The sequence below is a fragment of the Loxodonta africana genome, chromosome 27, assembly GCF_030014295.1.
Source record: "Loxodonta africana isolate mLoxAfr1 chromosome 27, mLoxAfr1.hap2, whole genome shotgun sequence".
Lineage (NCBI taxonomy): Eukaryota > Metazoa > Chordata > Mammalia > Proboscidea > Elephantidae > Loxodonta > Loxodonta africana.
The window spans coordinates 8,132,264-8,151,302 of NC_087368.1; the positions used below are offsets into that span (position 1 = coordinate 8,132,264).

At 41.5% G+C, this 19,039-nt stretch overlaps 1 long non-coding RNA gene across 1 annotated transcript; it reads left to right on the forward strand.

Moving 5' to 3' along the window:
• The first annotated feature begins 7,985 nt into the window (after positions 1–7,985).
• LOC135228749 (uncharacterized) lies at positions 7,986–14,457 on the forward strand. Its single transcript, XR_010319549.1, has 3 exons — positions 7,986–9,143; positions 10,109–10,177; positions 13,568–14,457. It is a non-coding gene; the product is annotated as an uncharacterized LOC135228749 (long non-coding RNA).
• Positions 14,458–19,039: the final 4,582 nt, after the last annotated feature.

Here is a 19,039-nt window from a genome sequence, read left to right on the forward strand (position 1 = left end):
GGTGGAGTGACACAGTGGCTGCAACAACAAGCTCAAGCATAACGATGATTGTAAGGATGGCTCAGGACCGGGCAGTGTTTCATTCTGTTGTGCATGGGGTCGCTATGAGTCAGAACCAACTCGGTGGCCCCTAACAACAACAACCACCCACCAACCACTGCTGTCGAGTCGATTACGACTCACAGTGACCCTATAGGACAGAGTAGAACTGCCCCATAGAGTTTCCAAGGAGCACCTGGCGGATTTGAACTGTGGAACTCTTGGTTAGCAGCCGTAGCACTTAACTACTATGCCACCAGAGTTTCCAAAAGGAGTTTAGAATGTTTTAATTCAGAACTCCTTCCTGCTACCATCTACCATATTTTTAATGACTAATACTTTTATTTCACCTTGTTTTTACATTCTAAAATACTGGCTGTTAAAAAAGAATAATACTTATTTGGATTAACCAGGATATTTGCTAATTTATTGGTTCAACCTTTCTTCTCCCATCTCACTTGTTCCTTTAGGGTTCAGTTTGTTTCTGGTTCAGGTATGTCCTTTAATATTTCTTTCAATGAGGGACTTTGAGTCCCAAATGTGAAAATGTATTTTGTCCTTCCTTTTGAAATACAGCCTAGCTGGTATGGAATTGTTTCTCAGTTCTGGTTTCTCAACACTTTGAACATATTTTCCATCTTCTGTCACCTCTTTTCGCTGATAAGTCTGTTGACATGTCCCTGTCATTCCTTTTAAGGTAATTTGACTTCTTTCAGGGGTAATTTTTAACATTTTCTTATTGTGTTTGGTGTCCTGTAGTTTCACTGTTATGCGTAGGTCTCAGTTTTTACAATTATTCTGCCTGAGACTTAACGTCTACCTTTGATCTGATGACTCATGCGTTTCTTCAAATCTGAAAAATTCTCAGCCATGATCTCCATGAATAGTACCTCTTCTTCATTTTCTGTTCTCTTTCCAATGAAACTTTTAGATCTGTGTTGGATCTTCTAATTTTATCCCTTAAGTCTCTGAGCTTTTGATTTTTGTATCTCCTTGTTTCTCTGTGCTGCTTTTGCAGTCTTTTGTATACATTCTCCATGTATTTCAGACTCTTTATAAAGCTCATTTTTATAAGGCAGGTAGAGGGTCAGTGGATTGACACAGTGGCTACAACAACGGGCTCAAGCTTAGCAGCAATTGTGAAGATGGTGCAGGGCTGGGCACTGTTTCACTCAGTTGTACACAGGGCTGCTATGAGTAGGAACTGACTCGACCGCACCTAACAACAACAATGGCGATTATCTGGCTGAAAGGCATCAATAGTTGCCTATTCCCTACTTTGTTAGCTACTCTTCTTGGCTTCCAAGGCCCTCATGAATCCAGGCCTGCCATTTACTAGCTGGGTAATTCTGGGCACACTTCTGAGGCTATTGAAAACTGAAATGAGATAAAGGATATACAGTGCAGAGCAAGTACCTGACGTGGTAGTATCCAAAAACCCGCTGCCATCAAGTAGATTCTGACTTACAGTGACCGTATAGGACAGAGTACAACACACCCATAAGGTTTCTTAGCTTGTAATCTTTACGGAAGCAGACTGCCACATCTTTCTCCCCTGGGGCGGTTGGTGAGTTTGAACTCCTGACCTTTAGGTTAGTACCCAAGCCCTTAACCACTGTACCACTGGGGCTCCTTATGTAGTAGTATCCAAACCATACCAAACCCATGGCCACTGAGTTAATCCCAACTGACAGCGACCTATACAACAGAGTAGAACTGCCCTGTAGAGTGTCCAAGGAGTCCTGGTGGATTTGAACTGGCAGCCTTTTGGTTAGCAGCTATAGCCACCACTACGCCACCAGGGTTTCCATGTAGTAGTATAGGAAATAAAATTTGTTGTGATTGTCCAGCTCACAGCAATTCTGTATATCTGTCCTCAAACCATTTTAGACATGGCTTCTGCATAGAAACTTTCATCAATTTCAAGACCTTGTTTCTTTGGCTGTAGTGATTGGCTAAGACATGGTCATATGACTCTAACCCAACCAGTTAATCATTCCTTTCTCCCATGCACTGGCTGGTGGATTGGAACCTCCGACCTTTCAGTTAGCAGCCCAGCAGGCCTCCTCTTCAAATCTGAGGTCAGGAATATTGGCTTTCTTCCTTTATCGTTGCAGAGTACTTAAAATGTGTTAATAGAGGTCTTGGTTGTAGTAAAAGAGAATGAAAGTTATCTGGAGAAAAGAGGAGGTAGGTAAGGGTGGCAGACAGAGGGATTACTGACAACATTCAAGTTTCCAGTTTCACTGGCTTTGATGATATGGGACTTTACCTTCAGTATTATAATTTTTTTTTTTTAATTGTGCTTTAGGTGAAAGTTTACAGCTCAAGTTAATTTCTCATACAAAAATTTATACACATATTGCTATTGGACCCTAGTTGCAATCCCTAAAATATGACAGCACACTCTGCCATTCCACCCTGCATTTCCAGTGTCCGTTCAACCAGCTCCTATCCCCTTCTGTCTTCTCATCCCACCTCCATACAGGAGCTGCCCATTTAGTCTTTTGTATCAACTTGAACTAAGAAGCACACTGTTCATAAGTATTATTTTATATTTTATAGTCCACCAATTCTGTGTCTGAAGAGTTGGCCTAGGGAATGGTTTTAGTTCTAGGTTAACGGAAAGCCCAGGGGCCATGTCTTTGGGGGTCCTCTAGTCTCAGTCGGACCATTAAGTCTGGTTTGTTTATATGAATTTGAGTTCTGCACCACACTTTTGCTGTCAGGGATTCTCTGTTATGTTCCCTGTCAGGGTGGTCATTGGTGGTAGTTGGGCACCATCTAGTTCTTCTGGTCTCAGGCCAATGGAGTCTCTGGTTTATGTGGCCGTTTTGTCCTTTGAGTTAATATTTTTCTTGTGTCTTTGGTGTTCTTCATTCTCCTTTGCTCCAGGTGGGTTGGGACCAATTGATGCCTCTTAGATGTCCTCTCGCAAGCTTTTAAGACCCCCAGATGCCACCACCAAAGTGGGATGCAGAACATTTTCTTTGTTATGCCAATTGACCTAGATATCCCCTGAAACCATGGTGCCCAGACACCTGCCCCTGCTACTCTGTCCCACGAAGTGTTTGGTTGTGTTCAGGAAACTTCTTAGCTTTTGTTTTAGTCCCGTTGTGCTGACTTCCCATGTGTTGCGTGTTGTCCTTCCCTTCACCTAATTCCTGTCTACTCTCTAGTTAGTGAATTCCCCTCTCCCTCCCTCCCCACCTTTGTAATCATCAAAGAATGTTTTCTTCTGTTTGACTTTTTTCTTGAGTTCTTATAATAGTGGTCTCATACAATATTTGTCCTTTTTTGACTAATTTCACTCAGCATAATGCCTTCCAGATTCATCCACGTCGTGAGATAATTTTCAGACTCATCATTGTTCTTTATCTTTGCATCGGATTCCATTGTGTGTATATACCATAATTTGTTTATCCATTCATCTGTTTATGAGCACCTAGGTTGTTTCTGTCCTTTTGCTGTAGTGAACAGTGCTGCAGTGAACACGGGTGTGCATGTACCTGTTCGTGTAAAGGCTCTGATTTCTCTGGGGTATATTCCAAGAAGTGGGATTGCTGGATCATATGGTACTTCTTTTTCTAGCTTTTTAAGGAAGAATCAAATCGATTTCCAAAGTGGCCATACCATTTAACATTCCCACCAGCAGTGTATAAGTGTTCCAGTCTCTCCACAACCTCTCCAACATTTACTAACTTGTGGTTTTTGGATTAATGCCAGCCTTGTTGGGGTGAGATGGTATCTCATTGCAGTTTTGGTTTGCATTTCTCTAATGGCTAATGATAGTGAGCATTTCCTTATGTATCTGTTAGCTGCCTGAATGCCTTCTTTGGTGAAGTTCCTGTTCATATCCTTTGCCCATTTTTTAATTGGGTTATTTGTCTCTTTGTTGTTGAGGGTTTGCAGTATCTTGTAGATTTTAGAGATTGGATCCTGATCAGATATGTCATAGCCAAAATTTTTTTCCCAGTCTGTAGGCTGTCTTTTTAACTCTGGTGAAGCCTTCTGATGAGCCTAAGTGTGTGATTTTTAGGAGTGCTCCCAGTTATCTAGTTTCTCTTCTGGTGTTTGTGCACTGTTAGTTATGGTTTATATTCTGTTTATGACATGTATTAGGGCTCCTAGCATTGTCCCTGTTTTTTCTTCCATGATCTTTCTCATTTCAGATTTTATATGTAGTTCTTTGATCCATTTTGAGTTAGTTTTTGTACACGGTGTGAGGTATGGGTCTTGCTTCATTTTTTTTGCATATGGATATGCAGTTATGCCAGCACCGTAAGTTAAAGAGGCTGTATTTTCCCTATATAACAGACTTCGGACCATTGTCCAATATGAGATGCTCATAGGCAGAAGGATTTACACCTGGGCTCTCAATTCTCTTCCATTGGTCAATCTGTCATTGTATGAGTACCAGGCTGTTTTGATTACTATGGTGGTAAAATCAGGTAGTATGAGGCCTCCCACTTTGTTCTTCTTTTTCAGTAATGCTTTACTTATCCAGGGCCTCTCCCTTTTCCATATGAAGTTGGTGATTTGTTTCTTCATCTTGTTAAAAAATGTTGTTGGAATTTGGATCAGGATTGCATTGTATCTGTAGATCGCTTTGGGTAGAATTGACATTTTTACAGTGTTGAGTCTTCCTATCCATGAGCAAGTTATGTTTTTCCGCTTATGTAGGTCCCTTGGTTTTTTGCAGTAGAGCCTTGTAGTTTTCTTTGTATAGGTCCTTTATGTCTCTGGTTAGATTTATTCCTAAGCATTTTAAGCTCTTGGGCGCTACTGTAAATGGTATTGATTTGGTGATTTCCTCTTTGAAGTTCTCTTTGTTAGTGTAGAGGAATCCAACTGATTTTTGTCAGTACCGTACATTTCTACACTTCTTTCATATTTGAGTATTTTATAATAAGCAGGAGGAATCTTATAAATTTTTTTTAAAAAAATCAGAATTCAACATGAATTTTATTGCTCCATTCCTTAAATTTTTTATTTCTATGTTTTAGAATAAATGGTTATTACCCTCTTGCCAGCTATGGAAATGTAGTTGCTGTAATAATAACATTAAATTTGTACAGCCCTTCAGGGTTCCCACAGCCTTTCATGTCATCTTACTTGATTCTGGGAGATGAGCAGGCCAGGTAAGGTCAAGTTTAGATTTTATGAATGATGTTCAGAGTCAGGAAGGGTGAGAATCCAGCTCGGTCTTAAACATTCTCTAGCAGGAGAGTTTGGCGTTTACTCTTTGTAAAGTCGTCAGATTTGGTGCATTATAAAACATAGTCATTAATTGTTGGTAATTAGAAAAATTCAGAGGAGCCCTGAAAAGTTTTATTAGATCAATTACAAAACCTACAAAAATACATACTTGGTCCATAATTTTAATTCATGTTCTCAAAAGCACGTACGTTTTCCCAAAAGTTAATCTTCACCATGTTCCTAATCAAGTTCCCACTGTGCTTTTAAATTCTAGAACTTTAATCTAGAGGAGGGATGATTGGGGGGAATTTATTGACTTCTGACTAGACATCCACAGTGGTTAACAAGTTTATGTATGCATGAAGCTAAATTCTTAAGGTAGAATTCTGTATCCCACATAGCACATGGGTAACTATTTACAAAGGTGACCTGTAATTACAAAGTGCTTTAGTAATATTATGAGAACTTTGATTTGCAGAACTCAAATGCTTTCATAACATTAACTCTTTCACTTTCACTGAACAGATAAGGAGAGGTTGGGGGACAAATAGCATCCCTATTTTGTCCGCTGGAGTTGATGAAGTAAAGGGAAAGGAGTGAGGTACTGAATATAATACAAAGCAAGAGCAGTTGGACTTCCTTTTTAGTTATGTCATGATTGTTGCATTCACTGTTATGAGAACGTCTCCATTTGAATTAGAAAGTGTAATTTATGATGATGAATATAATTTTAGGTAGAAATTGTTTCTAGAGCATCAAGGCATGGATATGTCAAAGAATACTGGAAGGCTTGTACTATTAATCTGCATCGTTTTTGATCTTGCAGATTCTGATATTTTCATTTTTTATGGGGCTAAGGATAAGCTTTTTGTTTTTTAAGGATAAGCTTTTTGTTATAAGTGAAGCATTATAATAATCTGACAGTTCTGGCGTAGGTCCCCTTTCCTGCATCCAGACTGCCCTTGGACTGAAATCGATCCTCTAAATATGAAGTCTATGCCAAGAGATACAACTGATGTGGGGAAAACGGGACTTTTTAAAACCAAGTCTGACGTCACACATTCGTGTTCTAACCATCTGTACCTTTTATTAACCAGGGGCTGGTGCCGCCTGGGAGAGACACAAGCGCACAACAGTCTTCTCCCACACAATCCTGGAATGGGAACAGTGTGCAGCTGCCTAAGAAAGAGAAGCAGTTTCAGAGCTGTGGGGTGGCCTGGAGGGGCAGGGGGTTGGGGAGTGTATGTGTGTGTGGCAGGGTTAGGGAGTTATTTCTCTTCTCCCTCCATCCAAGGACGATACTTATTAGAAATTTTGCACATCGTTTTTTATATTTCATTGATTTTTCTCGCGTGGGAGACAGAATCCTTCAGGTGCATAAGAAGAAGGGGAGAAAAAAGAAAAAAAGCAAGCCTGGCAGGGGGGCTTTCCGAGAGGGGGTCCACAGCCTTGCTTAGGATTGGGACTGCAGGCAAAAAAAAACTCAGGCGTCCACAACCTGTTTGGCTGCAAATACACCTCCCTTCCTTCTGGAGAGCCAGCACCGTCCCTCTCCCCCTGGACTGCAGCCTCCAGGCGTTACCTCACACCCTTCCAGTGCCTCCACCATCCTCCCCAAATCCCGGACCTTTGGGGTGAGGGGAGAGGGGAGACAGAAGGGTCTCCATTCTACCTCGACATGCAAGTAGCGGCCAGTTCGCCTTCCCCACCTCCCTATGACCTTGGTCACCGCCCAGGTGAGGGCAGCAGCCCCCAGAACCACCTCTCACCCCTGGGCGCATCCTCACTCTTCCTCCAAATGCGAGTCCAGGTCACCCCCCAACCCAGGCCGCTATGGAGAAGGCAGCAGCCCCCACGTTCCCACCTCTCACGCCTGCCCATTCCCGCCCGTCACCCAGCTCCTTCATCCTCCAAAGCTGGAGGCGCATCTACACTCTACGTCCACGTGCGAATCGCGGGCCGTTACCCCCACCCCCTGTCCCCTTCAGCCCCGGGCTCCGCCCACCGCACTAGGCCGCGCGCCCAGGAGCCCGTACACCTGGCCGTCCCACCCCCGGCTCCGCCATGTTCCCGACTCCCCCGCCCACAGCAGCCGCAGCTCCGCGCCCACCCCTCGCGGCTTCCTCCTCCCCGCCCTCTCCCCCTCCGGCAGGTGGGAGGGGCCACCAGCGAGCGCAATGGCGTAGCCAATGGGCGCTCAGCTTACGCTGGCCTCTCCCCCGGGCGGCGGCCAATCGCGGCGGGCGGTGGTGGCAATATTGGGGAGTGGAGTTTGGAGCCGCTGCTGCCGCGGGCTGGAGCGGCGCTGCCGCGGGGGCTGCCAGGGTATTTCGGGAAGGGGGCGTGACGGGGAGGAGGCGGCAGGGGCTGTGGCGGCCGCTCGGGCAGCGTGTGGAGGCGGCCGAGAAAAAGAGAAAGAAAGGAAAGAAGAGGGCGTCGAGTCCTTAGAAGGAGGAGGCGGGACCGGCCGGGCTCCTCACCTCTCGGTGGCGGCGGGCGGCCCGGGAGGCGGTGCCGCCCCCTGCCCGCGGACTCCTCAGCTCAGCCGGCCGCCGACCCGCCGGCCCCTGGCAGCTGCTGAGGCCACCGGCGTGGCAGCGGCGGGCCGGGGCGTCGGCGGAGGCTCGAGTTGGCGCGGAGGCGACCGCCATGGCGTTCCTCAGACTCCGCGACCAGGTAGGTGAGGGGCGACGGAGGGGCAGCGCTCCGGCTGAGGAGGACGGGGGGTAGGGCGGGCCGGCGACGTCGGCCGCCTGGACGCCTGCCCGGCGGGGTGGGTGTGCGGGAGGCAGGGGTCCCGCCTCGGGGACAGGCGTCTGCACTCTCCGTCCGCGTGTGAATCGCTAGAGGTTACCCCCCCGCGCCGGTGTCCTTCAGTCCCGGGCTCCGCCCACCGCGCTGGGCCGCGCTGTCGGCCTGCGCCTCCTGTCGCCTGCCAGGTGAGGCTCAGGCCTGACAGGTGGCTTCCTGCAGGCGGGCGGAGCGGCGCGGGCGGCCGGGACCCAGGGTCACGACCTTGCTTGTTTGCTTCGCCAGATAGTTCCAGGCACTTTTTTTCCTGGTTCAGAGCAGTTGATTCTGCTTAGGGAGTAGTTAGGTTGCCAGATTTACTTTCTTTTGGCATCTTGTGCACGTTCTTGATTACTTGGCTTGGAAAGAGCTGGTCAGAGATTACCTGAAGACTCGTGACTTTCTTGGCCTGAAAAAAATATTTTGTGTGTAGGAAGGAAATCGCAACGGTATCAGAATGATTCGTTCGCCTAAATACATAGGTAAGGAGGCTTTCAGGAGATGCAGGCGCTTGCAAACGTTTGTATCTTTCCTTAAGGGAAAACGAAACGTGAAATTTACCGAGTCGTAGGAAACTTATTAGTGCTGAGAACTTATTTTTGCATTCCTCCCTTCCTTTTGTGAACAGAAGGTAATTGGACAGATTTGAAGGAATAGTTACTCCCATGCATTGGGAAATTATTGCCTAAATCAGTACCTGTTTTGCAAAATAATGGGGGAAAACCTGAGACGTGCTTTTTAATATTGTTTCTTAGTGAGTATCGTGCCTTGCGTTCTGAATCTAAGTAGTATTATGAATTCTCATTTCGTAAGTGAATTTTATGTTTAGTTTGGTGATGAAGGTGTGTATCATTTGGTAGCAGAAGGGGTCTACTTGGTGTTGACATCATCTCAGGACATGATACTTTGAAAAACTATTCAGTCAAGTTTATGCCTTTTATTTCAAATTGTAGGACTGCGCTGTCCAGTATAGCCACTAGCCGGAAAAAAACAAAAACAAAAAACCTGTTGCCCTGGAGTCCATTCCGACTCATAGTGACCCTATAGGACAGACTAGAACTGCCCCCATAAGGTTTCCACGGAGCAGCTAGTGAATTCGAACTGCCGACCTTTTGGTAAGTATTGTAGCTCTTAACCACTGTGTCACCAGCCACTAGTCACCTGTGGCAATTAACATTTAAGTTAATTAAAATTAAATCAATTTCGAAACTGACTTCCTCGGTCCTGCTAACCACATTTCAAGTGGGCAGTAGCTACATGTGACTGCTAACTATCCTACTGGACAGCACAGATAATAGAAGATTTCTGTCATCAGAGAAAGTTTTATTGAACAACGCTGTTAAAGAATAACAAGCAAAGCACAGTTGAAATAAAACAAATTGGTTTCTCTTTGGAAACTGATTCATGTACAGTTATCTCACATTATACTCCAAGGGTGTGAAACTCAAGATCTAGATTTTCCTCAAATTTTTACCATTCTAAATAACTTTGTGTTCCCATAAGTAAAGGCTGAGGTAATGATTGTTTGCTTTCTTTAGTTTCTAACCCTGTACTTTTGGGAAAGTTATTTTTATGATTTAAATTATGTGTTAGGGATTTGGTGAACTTTTAGGAGAGCACACTATTTTATTCACTGTCAGGTTTAAACAGAAATAGGATTGTGTTTTCAGTTGGTCATAAAATCCAGTTGCACCTTTGTGTATGGTATTTAGGAATTGCACTCATGAAGTGACTGTGATGCTACTCCAGTTTTATATAATATCTAGTAATACTAAGTGGTAAAGTTGATCTATTTAAACATCACCTGTAAACTTGAGGGTACTTGGATAAGTTAATAAAATGGCCTGGCTCAGAGCAGGTAGAAGAGCATTGAGGTTTACCTGTAAATCACTAAGCCGTTGGTTGGCTTATCTTGTCTCTGTTTTGGCAGACATTGAGAAACGAGTTTAATTTTTAATTTTGCCTAGTTTGAATGGAATAGCTGTTTTAGAAGTCGTCTTGTATGTTGATACTTTAGAGTTAGAAGTGATGGTAAAAGTGAAATGGAACGTAAATACTATTTGAACTTTCTCATCTACAGAAAAAGCAGCTCAGCTAAGATGAATTACTTTATTTGGAGGAAAGCAGGATGAGATCTGAATAAGTACAGGTGAGTTTTAAAGCTGGAAGGTACTTGACATACATTTAGCTCAAAGAATAACAGGTAAAGCATAAAATGAATTGGCTTCATTTACATTTGAGGCTGGAAGTAGTAGAACCTACTTTTCTAGATCTGTTTCCATATTCATCTTGTTATTTTGTTTTCTTCTAGTTTTGTAAAATACAGCCTAATATGTACAAGCTGTAGATGGGTAGTGGTCATTTTTTCATTGTGCGTTTAAGCATCAGGAGACTTAGAGATGGTTTAAATATAAAATCACTGAGCAAATAAAGCAGTTTGTTCAAATACCGAATCAGTAATCTGAATGAAAGAGCTTTCCTTCATCTTATGCCAGTACCTAATTATGTGGGTAAAAAGTTATTTCTTACTACTGTGTATTAATTGGTGAAAATAATTTAAGACTTTTTAAACTAAAATTAATTTCTTATTCTTTGTAGAGTAGAAACATGAACTTTTCCCCAGATTATTTCGCTTTAGTTTACACAGCATGAATCTGTAATAGTTGTAGGGTTTTGTTCAACAGGTGTTGCTGTTGGTATTTTTCTCTTTGAAGTTAATAAAAATGTAATCCTACATGACTGCATTTTAACTTATTAGTGGTTCATAGTACATTCATTATAATAAGAAAGATAGACGATCTTTGTTTAGATCAGGGATCACAAATTCACATGCCTATGGGGACTACAATAGGGAGTGATGTCTGGAGATCACAGCATGTAGGAGCAGGTATGTTACTTGCTGCCATTGTTAACTGTGCAGGTATGCCTAGTGTCTTTAGAACTCCTTTTTTTTTTTTTTTTTAAGGAATTAAGCACTCTGGATTCTTAATACAAAAATCCCTTTTTATAAGAATTTAATGCTATGGCTTTAAAAAGGGGCTTATAGGGAGCTAGCTTGCAACCTGTAGTTTTAATCAGCTTGAGAAAACAAAGTACTAAGTAAGATTCCTATGAAAAAGTTTTCTTCAAGGTAAAATGACCAAATTGATCATTGGTCATAAACTTTAAAAAATTGAAGTATAATTTAGGTCACATATATTGAAAGCTATATATATTGACTCGTGGTGACCCCATGTATACAGAGTAGAACTGTGCTCCATAGGGTTTTCAAGGCTCTGACCTTTCAGAAGCAGCTTGCCAGGCCTATCTTCTTAGGCTCCTTTCGGTGGGTACGGACCACCAACTTTTGGCTAGTAGTTGAGGGCTTAAATATTTGCGCCACCCAAAACTGTGAGATGTAATTTATATAACGTGAAACTCACCCTTTTAAAGTGTACAGTTCAGTGATTTTAAGTATATTCACAAAGTTGTGCTGTTATTACCACTGTCTAATTTCAGGTCATTTTCATTACTCTGAAAAGTAACCCCATATCCCATTAGCAGTCACTCCCTGTTTGTTCCTCCCTTCAGCCTCTGGCAATCACTAATCTGCTATCTGTCTCTATGGATTAACTTATTCTGATTATTTTATATAAACAAAGTAGTATAATATGTGGTTCTTTCTGTCTGACTTCCTTCATTTAACATACTATTTTTAAGGTTCACGTATGTCGTAGTATCAGTCAGTTGGTTGTAAACTTTTATATTATGTTTCCATTGCCATCGAGTCGATTCCAACTGATAGTGACCCTATAGGACAGAGTAGAACTTCCCCATAGGGTTTCCAAGGACTGGCCGGTGGATTCAAACTGCTCACCTTTTGGTTAGCAGCCTCTATAGCTCCATATCATGTTTAAAACCAAACCCAGTGCTGTCAAGTCGATTGCGACTCATAGCGACCCTATAGGACAGAGTAGAGCTGCCCCATAGAGTTCCCAAGGAGCGCCAGGCAGATTCGAACTGCTGAGCCTTTGGTTAGCAGTCGTAGCACTTATCACTACGCCACCAGGGTTTCCATATCATGTTTAGGGGTTCCTAAAAAAGTTCCTATATTTGTATGCTATTTCACTGCTTCCTGTAGTGTTTGTTGATGTTGTTGTAAGGTGCTGTCAGATCAGTTCTGACTCATAGTAACCCTACGTACAACAGAACGAAACATGTCTGGGCCTGCGCCATCCTCATGATGGTTGTTATCCTTGAGCCCATTCTTGCAGCCACTGTGTCAGTCCATCTCATTAAGGGTCTTCTTTTTTCCTGGTCCTCCCCTTTACCCTGGCAAACAGGTTTCATGTCAGCTTCCAGACTAAGACAGACTAGGAAGAAGGACCTGGCAGTCTACTTCTGAAAAGAATTAGCCAGTGAAAACCTTATGAATAGCAGCAGAACATTGTCTAATATAGTGCTGGAAGATGAGCCCCCCAGGTTGGAAGGCACTGAAAAGATGACTAGGGAAGAGCTGCCTCCTCAAAGTAGAGTCCACCTTAATGATGTGGATGGAGTCAAGCTTTCAGAACCTTCATTTCCTGATGTAGCACGATGTCTTACATACTTTGGACGTGTTATCAGGAGGGACCAGTCCCTGGAGAAGGACATGATGCTTGGTAAAGAGAGGGTCAGCAAAAAAGAGGAAGACCCTCAATGAGATGGATTGACACAGTGGCTGCAGCAATGGGCTCGAGCATAAAAATGGTTGTGAGGATGGTGCAGACCGGGCAGTGTTTCGTTTTGTAGTACGTAGGGTCACTGTGAGTCAGAGCCAACTTCACGGCACCTAATGACAACAATCTCTTTATCAAGCATGATGTCCTTTTTCAGGGACTGGTCTCTCCTGATAACTTGTTCAAAATATGTGAGATGAAGTCTCATCATCCTCCCTTCTGAGACGCATTCTGGCTGTACTTCTTCTAAGATGAATTTGTTCATTCTTTTGGCAGTCCGTGGTATAGTCAACATTCTTTGCCAACACCACAACTCAAAGGCATATATATACACATAAAATGTATGTATTGCATATATAATTTGGGATGTTGTTATGTATGTTTTCTGAATCTGTTTTATAACTGGGGCTCCCTTCTGGGTTAGTGGTCATTAGGTGAGGATTCTTGATATGTTGAAGGTTTTTATGAACAAGCTTTTTAGTTATCTAGTGCTCCATAAGTGGATGGTACCATAAGTGGATGGCTTTAACAGGCAGAAATTTATTCTGTCAGAGTTTATGAGGCTAGAAGTCTGAATTCAGGGCTCCAGCTCCAAGGGAAGGTTTTCTCTTTTTATCAGCTCTGGGGAAAGATCCTTGTCATCAATCTCCCCCTGGTCTAGGACCTTCTCAGTGCAGGGAACCTGGATCCAAAGGATGCACCCATTCCTGTCTCTTCTTTTGGCGATAATGAGGTCTGTCTCCTCTCTGCTCCCATCTCTCTTTTATATCTCAAAAGAGGCAACCCAATTCTGTAGATCGTGTCCTGCCTCATTAATATTATGTTGTTGTTTTTGTTGTTAGGTGCCGTCGAGTCGGTTCCAACTCATAGCGCCCCTATGCACAACAGAGCGAAACACTGCCCGGTCCTGCGCCATCCTTACAATCGTTGTTATGCTTGAGCTCATTGTTGCAACCACTGTGTCAGTCCGCCTCGTTGAGGGTCTGCCTCTTGTCCGCTGACCCTGTACTCTGCCAAGCATGATGTCCTTCTCCAGGGACTGATCCCTCCTGACAACATGTCCAAAGTGTGTAAGATGCAGTCTCGCCATCCTTACTTCTAATGAGCATTCTGGTTGTACTTCTTCTAAGACAGATTTGTTCATTCTTTTGGCAGTCCATGGTATATTCAATATTCTTTGCCAAGACCACAGTTCAAAGGCGTCAGCTCTTCTTCAGTCTTCCTTATTCATTGTCCAGCTTTCACGTGCATATGATGCAATTGAAAATACCATGGCTTGGGTCAGGTGCACCTGAGTCTTCAGGGTGACATCTTTGCTCTTCAACACTTTGAAGACGTCCTTTGCAGCAGATTTGCCCAATGCAGTGTGTCTTTTGATTTCTTGACTGCTGCTTCCATGGCTGTTGATTATGGAACCAAGTAAAATGAAATCCTTGACAACTTCAGTCTTTTCTCCGTTTATCTTGATGTTGCTCATTGGTCTAGTTGTAAGGATTTTTGTTTTCTTTATGTTGATGTATAATCCATACTGAAGGCTGTGGTCTTTGATCTTCGTTAGTAAGTGCTTCAAGTGCTCTTCACTTTCAGCAAGCAAGGTTGTGTCATCTGCATAACGCAGGTTGTTAATGAGTCTTCCTCCAATCCTGATGCCCCATTCTTCTTCATATAGTCCAGCTTCTCGGATTATTTGTTCAGCATACAGATTGAATAGGTATGGTGAAAGAATACAACCCTGACGCACACCTTTCGTGACTTTAAACCAATCAGTATCCCCTTGTTCTGTCCGAACAACTGCCTCTTGATCTATGTAAAGGTTCCTCATGAGCACAATTAAGTGTTCTGGAATTCCCATTCTTCGCAGTGTTATCCATAGTTTTTTATGATCCACACAGTCAAATGCCTTTGCATAGTCAATAAAACACAGGTAAGCATCCTTCTGGTATTCTCTGCTTTCAGCCAGGATCCATCTGACATATCATAGCAGTTAGGATTTACGACACATAGGATAATCACATCAGATCACAAAATGGTGGGCAATCACACAGTACTGGGAATCATGGCTTACCCAAGTTGACACACATTTTATGGGGACACATTTCAATCCATAATAGTAGGGTTGGCATATATCAGTGAGTAGAGAGAATAACTTTACTACTATTTTAGTAAGTTCACAGTTGATCTAGTACCCACTAAGGGGGTAGAACATTGTACTTTGAACTTTGTTTATGGAGGCACAGGGGAAGATGATCCTGGAAAAATCTTATAATTTGGGGTACAGAATGCATGAAGTGTCTGAAGAACACTGAGGCCCAGATATTGAGGTACTTTATATCAAGGGTACTCCTTTTCTGCTGGTGACTGTGGGACACCCAAGAGCACATTAGGTACTGTGTCTGCCCTTAAGGATCTTATTGGCTATGAGAGGAGAAAAGATACAAATAAATACAGAGTGTGTGAGATACTTCACATGAAAAGCGTTGTGGAGGTCGAAGACAAACATAAAAAGCATATTATTTGAAAATATAATGAACAAGTGTATTTTATGTTTCCTAACTTTTTGTATAATACAAGGAAACCCTGGTGCTATAGTGGTTAAGGGCTATGGCTGCCAACCAAAAGGTTGGAATTTCTAATCTACCAGGTGCTCCTTGGAAACCCTATTGGGCAGTTCTACTCTGTCCTATAGGGTCACCATGAGTCAGAAATCGACACGACGGCAACAAGGGTTTTGGTATAATACAAGGTAGAACATGGTGAACTCTATAAGAGATGTAGGTAACTTGTCTCAGAATTCAGAAAGGAGCAGATGATCTGATCATGGACAGAGGGACACCATCACGGCAGGGGAGGTTTTTTAGGTTTACCTGGAAGTATTTGTAAAAAGCAGACAGTTGTGCATGAAAGCAAAAAGAGGGAACCATAAGGTCAAGCCAGAAAGAGGATGGTGTGCCTGTGTTGGAATAGTAAAGAGAGAGAGAGTGCCATGATTGGTGCAAGTAGTTGAAAAACAATGAGAGATAAATTACCTAGGTTAACTGTGACTACATTATGAAGTACTTTAAATATCAGGCTAAGAAGTTTGGGTTTGATTGGTAGGCAATGAGAAGTCATTATAGCTGTGCTTTCTTAGAGTCTGTGAAGGACTTGGAGAGAAATGTGAGTATATGTACTTACTCAAGAGGGCCCATAACTTTTTTTAGATTCTCAGAGGGGCCTATGACCCCTGAAAGTTAAATTACCACTGTATTGCAGGTTTTAGAAGAGTAGATTACAACAGACAGATAAACACCCAAGGCCAGTTGGTGGCTATTGCTGTAAATCAGATTGTATGTAATATGTTTGAGTATAAACTGAGGACATTAAGTACTAACCAAAGTTTGAACGGAAGTGAGTATATGTTTAAAGGTCCCACATAGCCATATTAATGGCTCACTTGTAAGTACAATTGAGAGTGACTGTCATATATTTTGGAAACCCTGGTGGCGTAGTAGTTAAGTGCTATGGCTGCTAACCAAAGGGTTGGCAGTTCGAATCCGCCAGGTGCTCCTTGGAAACTCTATAGTGCAGTTCTGCTCTGTCCTATAGGGCTGCTATGAGTCGGAATTGACTCGATGGCACAGGGTTTGGTTTGGGTTTTTTTTTTTAATTGTATATTTTTGTTGTCGTTGTTATTTAGTCCCAGCAGGATAAATTAAACTTTATGAAAATGAAGTCAAACATTGATTAAGGCAGTAAAAAAGAATCAGATAATCCAGGTGTTTAGATTTGGGTTGTGTTAGGTTTTTCAGCATTTTATCTTGTTATTTGGTTTTTATTATTCTAGTCTAACATAAAATTGATATTTTGTGAATGTACTCTGGGGTGAAGTGACCTTGGAAAAATGCCGTGTGTCTGGACAGAGTAGTTCGGGATGAAGTCTTTTTGTTTTGGATAATGTTCCTGGTAGACAGCCACATGAAATCAAATCACTCACACAGTAATACTTCTGATTCAGAACAAAATTTAATGAAATCTCCGGTTACTAGTATGTTGTGTACAAATATAAAGTTAGAATGATTGCAATTATCCTATGCTTTTTAGTTTTTATTTCCACCATTCCCCATTCTTATTTATATGATAACTATCCTCCTTATTTGAAGCTCATTAAAAAAAAAAAAAGAAAAAATTACTAACATTCTTCTCTGTATTTGCTGATTGGCATAGGAAACAGTCTGGATGCAGTTATTACTTCACAGCTTTAGGGAAAAGGCCACTTAATTTATTAGTTTATTATCAGCTTAAAAGTCAATCTTTTGTACTCCTAAGGATTTAAGGCCACAGATAACATTAAAACATGCAGCATAGGATAATTAAAATACTTAAAAAGTAAAATCAGGTAAGAAATATTTGTTCTAAAACTTAGAATGAGAGTTATTACAATTGAGCGCTACATTTAACTTCATTTCCTGTTATCTAAGGTATAAAAAAGAGAGATTGATTTTATATTTTATAGTATAAAAAATAAATAATTTTTTTTGTATATTTTATATTTTTTTAATATATTTTATAGTAGGGAGCACAAATTACTTTGGAGAGGTAGCCTTTTCCCTTGCATCAGTTTCTGGATTGAAAAATTTGATCACTTTTTCTTTTTTCTATAGCTTTTTTGAGATATAGTCACCTACCATATAATTTACCAATTTAAATTATACAGCTCAGTTCACAGAACTGAACAAGTATCATTACGATCAATTTTAGAACATTTTTCTCATACCAAAAAGAAACCCCTCACCTCTAAGCTGTCACTCCCTAAATGCGTATCCTCTCCAGCTGTAGATGACCACTGAACTGTTTCTGTCTGTGTAGATTAGCCTTTTCTGGATATTTTGTATAAATGGGATTAAATAACATATGTCCTTTGTGATTGTCTTCTTATCTTTGGAGATGTATCTATTAAGATCCTTTTTTCCTTTTTTAATTGGGTTATTCGTCTTTTTATTATTGAATTGTAGGAGTTCTTTATATATTCTAGATAGAAGTCCATTATCAGATACAACATTTATCAGAATTTTCTACCAGTCTGTAACCTGTCTTTTTGCTTTTGTGATGGTGTCCTTTGAAGCATAAAAGTATTTAATTTTGATTAAGCCCAATTTATTTTTTCTTTGGTTACTTGTTCGTTTGTTGTCACATCTAAGAAATATTTGCCTAACTCAAAGTCATGAAGAGTGTAGTGGGTTGAACACTGGTCTTGAAAAAGACATGTCCAAGTCCTTACCTGAGGATCCTGTAAATGTGATCTTACCTGGACAGAGGGTCTTTGTAGATGTAATTAAGGTAATGATCTCGAGATGAGGTCACCCTGATTAGCTTGGGCTCCAAATCCAGTGGAATATCCTTGTAAGAGATAGAAAAGGAGAAGACTGAGAGACCTAGAAACATATGGGAGAAGGCAATGTGAAGATGGAGGCAGAGATTGAAATCACGTACCCTCAAGCCAAGGAACGACTGGAGCCTGAGATGCTGAAAGAGGCAAGAAAGAAGTCTCCCCTAAAACCTTTGGAGGGAGGGCAGCTGTGTGGACACCTTGATTTTAGACTTCTGGCCTTAGCTGTGAGAAAATAAATTTTTGTTGTAAGCTACCAAGTTGTCATTTGTTATGGCAGTCCTAGGAAACTAGTACAAAGAGTTGTATAGTTACAGCTCTTACGTTTTGGTCTGTGATCCATTTTGAGTAAGTTTTGCATATGCTATGAGGTAGGAGTTTAACTTCATTTTTTTGTGTGTCTAGACTATTCTTTTCCCATTAAATTGTCTTGGTATCCTTGTCAAAAATCAACTGACTGTAAATGTGAGGATTTATTTCTGGCCTCTCAATTCTGTTCCACTGGGCTATATCAGTACCATACTGTCTTAATTACTTGTAGCTTTGTAGTAAGTTTGGAACTGAAAAGCATGAGTCCCCCAACTTTATTCTTCTTCTTCAAGATTACTTTGGCTTTCCTGGGTTACTTGCATTTCCACGTAACTTTTAAGATCAACTTGTTAATTTCTGCCAAAAAGGCTGTTGGACTTTAATGGGAATTATATCGAATCTATCAGTTTGAGGAATACTGCCTTCTTAGCAATATTGTCTTTCAGCCTATGAACATGGGATGTCTTTCCATTTATTTAGTTTTTTTTTTTTTATTTCTTTCAATGATGTTGTTTCCAGAGTACAAGTTTCTTAATTTTATTTTCAGATTCTTTATTGTGTATAGAAATACAGTTGTCTTTTGTATATTGCTCTTGTACCCTGCAACTTTGTTGAACTTGTTTATTAGTACTAATAGTTT